Here is a 7067-nt window from a genome sequence, read left to right as displayed (position 1 = left end):
AAATACATGTTTTACCTATGAATTTGCGTGTGTAAATTGGGAATGCATACAACGTTTCTCTGCCCTAGGTGTACGGAAAACACTCGGCGAGAAATGGGAAAAAATTTGAAGAAAGAAGAAAAAAAACATAATAATAATAATAATAATAATAATAATAATAATAATAATAATAATAATAATAATAATGATAATAATAATAAAGCATCAAACAATTCAATAATTACAACAAAAACACGATCAACGGCAACAACAACGATATCATCTGAGACAATTCAAAACCAATGTGGCACTAGAACGTTCTTTCCCGTTTAGTTTATGTGAAACGATCCGGAAGTCTGTGAGTACGTTTTTCCATATTCAGGCATGTTAGCTTTTATTTGCTTATTGTTTACGTAATTTATAGTTAAACAACAGCATTAACTACAAGAATTTCATAGCAACAACAATAATATGGAAACAAATAGCTATAGTAGAAATTCTTAAGTAAGCATATGGTCAGAGAATTTTGGAGCGGTGCATGGATTACAACGATTACAGAACTTGATTGCTACTTTGTTTTATCAATTCCAGAAGGGCGATCTCGGATATATTTGAATGCAGATCATACAGAATCGGAAACAATACCGGAAAGTATTTTGTCCGATGTCCTAACATTCCAATCCGCCATTTAGTGCCAAAATGTTTTCTGATTTACGGATAAGGCCAATATTTTTGAGGGGATGGGAGGTCGTTACAAACGACATCTCGGTATTCGGGTATATTATTTCGGGATGGAAACAAAAGCTTACTCCAGTGAAATTGGAGCTCAAAATATAAATAGCCGGAACAAATAACAGAAAACATTTTGTCCAGAGTTTTCACTATTCTGCTTATCGACAATATTTACTGTGATAATACTCTTGTGTTTTTCTCCGTCACAACATATGAATGAGAAAGGAAGGTGTGATAGATGAATAAGGAAGGGATGATGGCAAACTGGTAGTGGGATGATGGAGATTCTACGGTGAAAACAAATCAAACAGCGTTTCAACTCTGTGTGAGTATATGTTTGTATGTGTGTGCGTTTACAAAGGAAATATGTGAACGTTTATATGTGTGAACCAGCGTTCTTTTAGTAACAAACAATGATCGATGTCACATCTCAAAAGATAACCGCTTGGTTACCTTGACAAGTGTATTAATTTGATTTACCATCCATATTCTATCTGTTATGTTACAAATAATTATTACAATCACATACATGTACACAAACATATACATATACAAATTCATTAGAGACAGTATTTATTGTCTGAGTGTATCAAGAATATAAAACAACTGCAGTTGAAAGGTATATTATAAATGCACATATTATTTTAACACTTTATATATGTCCCTAATTTATTTATATTAAGAAATTTTTACCCAGTTTTCTTTCAGTAACTATACATAAACTAACTAACGTTCTTACAGTAATTAACGATGTCCGATGTCACATCTCAAAACACAATCACGAGATAACATTGAGAAGTGTATCAATTTGAATTAACATAAACAAATCGCAAGGACTGAGTTCCGAAAAAGTTGGTATTTACTTGCCAGCTCCCGTATTTATTCATGGCCAGCTTTGTGTGGCCTTCAGTCGTACAAGAAGGAAGGAAATCTTTAAAATTGTTTTGAAAGAAACAAGCAGTCAAGGGATGTTAGTTGCGGATAGATTTTTCACAGAAGAATTTGGTAATGAAAGAATTATTAAACTAAAAATTTGGTTTTGTACCTTATTTATATATAAAATACTACAATTAGCCATCATTTTTGGCGGCACGGTGCCAGCTAGTTTCATAATAATGCACAATAAAGCAAAAAAGATTTGAAGAGAACGAAACAGTTGATTATAAAAATTCTAAATAACCACTTAGTTGACTGGTATTTTCTTTCATTGACTTTGGAAGAAAGAATGCCAAAGGTGACCTTGGCGGCTTTTGAATTCAAAGCGTAAATAGAGTGCAGATTTTATCTGGCACAATAAGTATTCTCTCTACCCAACGTCTTATATAATAAAATAGAAATATCATCGATTACAATATCTACAATAACAATCTGTACAACAACATATTCGACACTGATAATGTTCGCTGTAATATAACAACTTTACTAACGATGTAAATACAACATCTATAAAACCATTGACGTCTCTTGCTTTCTGTATTTGTATTAAGTATCTCATATAGTCGCGAGCAGATATTGATACGTTCACTTCCATCGTGCAAAGAGAGGAACATCGATAATTCACCCGCTTTAGCCTGCTACTCACTTCGAGCTAATTAGAGTGTACCCCGGTTGAACTCACGATCATAGGAGTATGAATGCGCCCAATACTTTATCCATCAGGCTAAGTGTTTGGTGGAGAGAGTCCTAGGCTCGTTCATCAATAATATTAAGAATAACACCAAGGCGACGAGCTCTGGCAGAATCGTTAACACACCGAGAAGAATGCTTGACGGCATTTCGTCCGTTTTTACCTTCTGAGTCCCCCTCGAGGTCGACTTTATCTTTCATCCTTTCAGGGTTGATAAAATAATTACCAGTTGAACAATTGGCATCGATGTAATCGACTTGCCGTCTTCCCCGAACTTGCTGGCCTTCTGCCAAAATTTGAAACTAATTTGAAGATCACCAATATCAATAACAAAACACCCAAAGTCATCATCAATTGCTACAACACAATCAATAACCAGCACCACCATCCGAAATGGTAGCAAGAGTAGCAACAGCAATCTCAGTAAGTATGGCAAGGCGTCAATATCAAAAACTAAAACAGTAACAATACAGAAGAAGCCACAAGGACAACAATAACAATAGCAACAGTGGCAGCAGTGCAATATCAACAATATGTGCATAAAATTAACGACTCTCCTATATTTCTTTTTAACCTTGATCCTTGTGTGTCATACTTCTGAGCTACCCGGTTTGAAACCCCATTTTATTTGTCATACGTTAAATCGCTAGACACTCGCCGTGTGGAGAGCAGACGGCGACGGTAAAGTTATTCTGCTAGAAATTGCAGCAGAAGGAAGAAGTGGATATTAGATTATCAATCACAGCAGTGCTTCTTGTTCGAGCTTGTAAAGATTCTGCCACGATGTAACGATTCACCAGAATAAGAACGATGAGTTAGACCGTCCTAAGTACCATTAGGCATGATAGTAGTAATAAATTCTTTTATCTAATTGCGTAGCTTGTTTTGCAGCGAGTGAAAGTATAGTTTAGCAAAATCAAATCTAATATGTTACAGATAGATTTTTTCTATGGTTGCAGTTGCAAAATACCGACCTCCAGTTATTTTAGTGGGTCTAGAATTCAGAATCTTGAAGTAATGCACATTGAGGATTTAAAATGTTTATTGTAGACAATAAGATAAACCAATAAATAATGAGAAAAATCCAGAAATATCACATGCGTATTCGCTCTAACTGCTAGAAATTGCAGTCAAATTTCCTTCAAACCACACTTAACTCTCTTAAAAATGGAAGAAAACATAATGTAGCCATACACACATGGTCTGAATGTAGCAATAGCTACAATTGTCTGGAAATAAGATGGGCTGGTCATGACCAGAACGCTTTGATCATAGATCTGTTCGATTAAAGATGATCTGGTGCTAAACAACAAGAATAACAATAATATTTTCTTACGTATACGGGTGGACCGAAAAGAATAAAAATGGGCGAACGAAATGCTTTGGCATTCATGACTTCTAAACAGTTATTAGTGTCAAACCTTGAATGGAGATCCGAGTTAAAGAATTACAACACAAAGGTATAGAAACTACAAGCTGTGGTGTTCATGTCTTTATTGGATTTTCATTGTTTATGTTATAAAACTTCAGCTGCTCTTTAAGTGTTGCAAGAGAAGTTCCACCCCCAAAAGGATATCAGGCCGCATTTCATTTAGGCTTTACCTCAGTAATATGGCCTTTTCAGATCAGCGGTGATTATGACGATAACAACACCACCAAAAACAAATATCATTACAACAACAAAAACGAAAATAACGATGAAATTACAAATAAAAAATGCTTCAGTAATAAAATAAATTCTTTGAAAATTGTTGAAGAAAAAAAAAACAAAAATGAACTAAAATGAAAGAAACAATTAATAGGAAATAGTCGTCTGGTGCATTTATTTTCAAAGGACACAAAACGCATTCCTTAGTGACAAGAGAGAACAGAGAAAGAGATACAGAGTGAAAGGCAGAGGCAGAGAGAGTTGTGGGAGGTGCGTGAGGAAGAGATGAGGTGGGTGGTGAAATGAACACAAACAAAAGAGGGATGTCAAACAGGAAGTCGGCAAAATTAGGTGTAGAATGGCTGCCAATCGCAAAGCAGCGTTCTCGCGTTACGTTTCTTTTGTTGTATTAACGTTCTATTACTGTTGAGTTAAAAGGCTGGCTTTATTGGGCGTGGTCTGAGGATAACGTACAGGGATTTATGATAACTTAAGTGGTTTAAAGAAATAAATAAATGTTGTATAACTTTAGGAACGTGAAAAAGGCCTGCCTTCGTATTACTGACATTGAATCGATCATTCAATCAAACGCAAATACCCACATTCACAGATAGACACAGATATTCGCAGCCACATACCTACTTACAATAAACATACATGCAGTTGTATACACACACACCCTCACACCCATATTTGCGCGTGCGTGTGTATGTATGTGAGTGTACATACATGCACACATATGTACATATAAATATATAAATTTCTCTCTCTCTGTATATATATATATATATATATATATGTATATATATATATATATATATATATATATATATATATATATATATATATATATAGATACATAGATAGATAGCTGCATATATACAAAGGTATATTATACACGTACGAATACTGATATATACTGTCACATGCAGTAAATATATGTTCTCACCTTTCTATCTATCTGTATGTTTGTGTACCTACATACCTCGCTACGTACTTGATTACCTAGTGGAGGCGCAATGGCCCAGTGGTTAGGGCAGTGGACTCGCGGTCATAGGATCGCGGTTTCGATTCCCAGACCGGGCGTTGTGAGTGTTTATTGAGCGAAAATACCTAAAACTCCACGAGGGTCCAGCAGGGGATGGTGGTGAACCCTGCTGGACTCTTTCACCACAACTTTCTCTCACTCTTACTTCCTGTTTCTGTTGTTACTGTAATTCAAAGGGTCAGCCTTGTCACACTCTGTCACGCTGAATATCCCCGAGAACTACGTTAACGGTACACGTGTCTGTGGAGTGCTCAGCCACTTGCACGTTAATTTCACGAGCAGGCTGTTCCGTTGATCGGATCAACTGGAGCCCTCGACGTAGTAAGCGACGGAGTGCCAACAAAACTTGATTACCTATCAAACGGTCTTCCCTAAGTTAGTGAGCTGTCTCTCTGTCACACTCTCTCTCTCTCTCTCTCTCTCTCTCTCTCTCTCTCTCCCTCAAAATTGCTGGCCTTGTGCCAAAATATGAAACCATTATTAATCAACTTAAAGGCGATGACCTTAGCAGAATCGTTAGCACGCCGGGCAAAATGCTAAGCGGCATTTCGTCCATCTTTAGCGTTCTGAATTATTTCATCCTTTTGGGGTCGATAAAACTAGTACCAGTTGAGAACTGTGGTCGATGTAATCGACTTATCCCCTCCCGCGAACTTGCTGGCCTCGTGCCGAAACTTGTAACCCTTATTAGTAAACCTATTTGCTGCAGGTATGGTTGTGTGGTGAACAAGTTTGCACAGCAAATTTAATGTCTCCGTCCACTGGTACACCATTGTGCCATTCGCAAGTGTGCTTTAGTGTAACTCCAAGCCAACCGATGCCTCGTTAGTGAATTTGGAATACGGATATCATGTAGGAGACGTCGTGTGTACGTACAGGCATGTAGTGAAGAAACTTGCTTTGTAACCTCATGGTTCCCAGTTCAGTCCGATAAGCGGCACCTTGGACAAGTGTTTTCTTCTACAGTCCCGGAATGACAAGTACCTTTTGAACGATCCTGGTAGACGGAAATTATGTGAAGTCCGTCATATATGTATGTGTGTGTGTGCGAGCGCGTGTCTATATATGTGTGCCTCTGTGTGTGTGTGTGTGTGTGTGTGTGTGTGTTTGCGTTTGTTTTCGTCCCACCACATTGCTACTTATGAACCGGTTTTGTTTGTTTAAGTCGCGCAATCTTAGCGGTTCGCCAAAAGGAACCAATATAATAAGAAATAGGCTTAAAAATAAGTACTGGGGACAATTTGTTCGAATAAAACCTTCAGGGCTGTTTCAGAGCATGGCTACCAGTGAATGACTGAATCAGGTAAAAGATAAACGATATGCATGTGTGCTTGTGCGCGCATGCACTTGTTTGTGCGTTTGTGCGCACGTGCTTTTGTGTTTGTTCATTTCGCTCCACTGCTTCACAACCCGTATCGATTTATTTAGGTCTCCATAAAATGAAACTGAGCGAATAAGTACTAAAGTTGAAAGACATACTAGGGCTGATTTACTCGACAATTCAGTAGAGTACCACCATCAAAGACGACCGCGGTCCAGCGAAGGAACGAGTGAAAAAATTAACTTCATCAACGAAAAATCTTTAAATGTTTCTGAATGTGTCCAGCTTGGTGGCTGAAAATATTTCTAGTAGTTCCTCTATTTCATTTAAAATTTCATTTACACCTACAGTTTAGATATAACTTGTAATTTTTTTTTTTTTTTTAAATTTAAAAACTAATATTATAAATATAAATGGTCAATGAATAACCATGTCTGCCTCCAAAGAAAAAAAAAATTAACGATTCTGCACGATGGGAAAATAGTGACGGAGAAAGGAAAAAGATTTGTTAAATGAATGAGAAAATAATATTCTGTATCAATGAAGAGTTAAATGTAAACCTTATTCCGAATCAAGAATTCAAACTACAAAGAATTTCGTAATAATTTCTGATTATGAAAAGACGTTCGACTGATCGGCAACGGTGAAAAAATGTAAAACACTTAGATTTTTATCAATTTTATGTGTTTTCAACTATTTTCAATCACAATTT

Source organism: Octopus bimaculoides, chromosome 7 (assembly GCF_001194135.2).
Source record: "Octopus bimaculoides isolate UCB-OBI-ISO-001 chromosome 7, ASM119413v2, whole genome shotgun sequence".
Taxonomy (NCBI): Eukaryota; Metazoa; Mollusca; class Cephalopoda; order Octopoda; family Octopodidae; genus Octopus; species Octopus bimaculoides.
The sequence above is the reverse complement of the archived record's forward strand: the minus strand, read 5'-3'. Positions refer to the sequence as shown.